The following is a 561-nucleotide window of genomic DNA, read 5'->3' as shown; positions in this document are numbered from 1 at the left end:
CTTTCTAGGTGGTCTCTCATCCAAGTACTAACCAGGCCTGACCCTGCTCAGCTTCCAAGATCAAACGCATCGGGCTTGTTCAGGGTGGCACGGCCGTAGACTAAAACTACCAGTTCTTTATTGGTGAAAATATGAATCCAGATGGCATGCTTGCTCTGCTGGACCACCGTGAGGATGGTGTGACCCCAAATATGATTTTCTTTAAGGATGGTTTAGAAATGTTAACAAATTTGGCAATTTTGGTCTATCACCTGTCATCATTGTAACTGGCTGCTGCTTTTCGTCCACACACCAGGACTAGGACAAATGAGATTGATGTTATCTTGGGCTTTTCATTTATTTTGACCTTGGTTTATTTAGAGTGGAGGCATTGTTTTTAAGAAAAACATGTCATGTAGGTTGTTTAAAAATAAAATGCATTTAAATTCATTTGAGAGAATGCCTCTTAGTTTAATACATATTTAAATCCATCCTATGTAATGTTCCTGGAGAAGCTAGAGCCTGGTCTTATGAAACATAAGACTGTCTTCTACAGTGAAAACTATTTCTGGGACTGGAATA

At 39.4% G+C, this 561-nt stretch overlaps 1 pseudogene; it reads left to right on the top strand.

Moving 5' to 3' along the window:
- The window catches only part of LOC105293208, a 799-nt pseudogene extending 533 nt beyond the window's left edge, over window positions 1-266 (top strand).
- Window positions 267-561: the final 295 nt, after the last annotated feature.

This window comes from Pteropus vampyrus, unplaced genomic scaffold (genome assembly GCF_000151845.1).
Source record: "Pteropus vampyrus isolate Shadow unplaced genomic scaffold, Pvam_2.0 Scaffold69, whole genome shotgun sequence".
Taxonomy (NCBI): Eukaryota; Metazoa; Chordata; class Mammalia; order Chiroptera; family Pteropodidae; genus Pteropus; species Pteropus vampyrus.
Note: the sequence above shows the minus strand (reverse complement) of the source record. Positions and strands in the feature narration are given on the sequence as shown.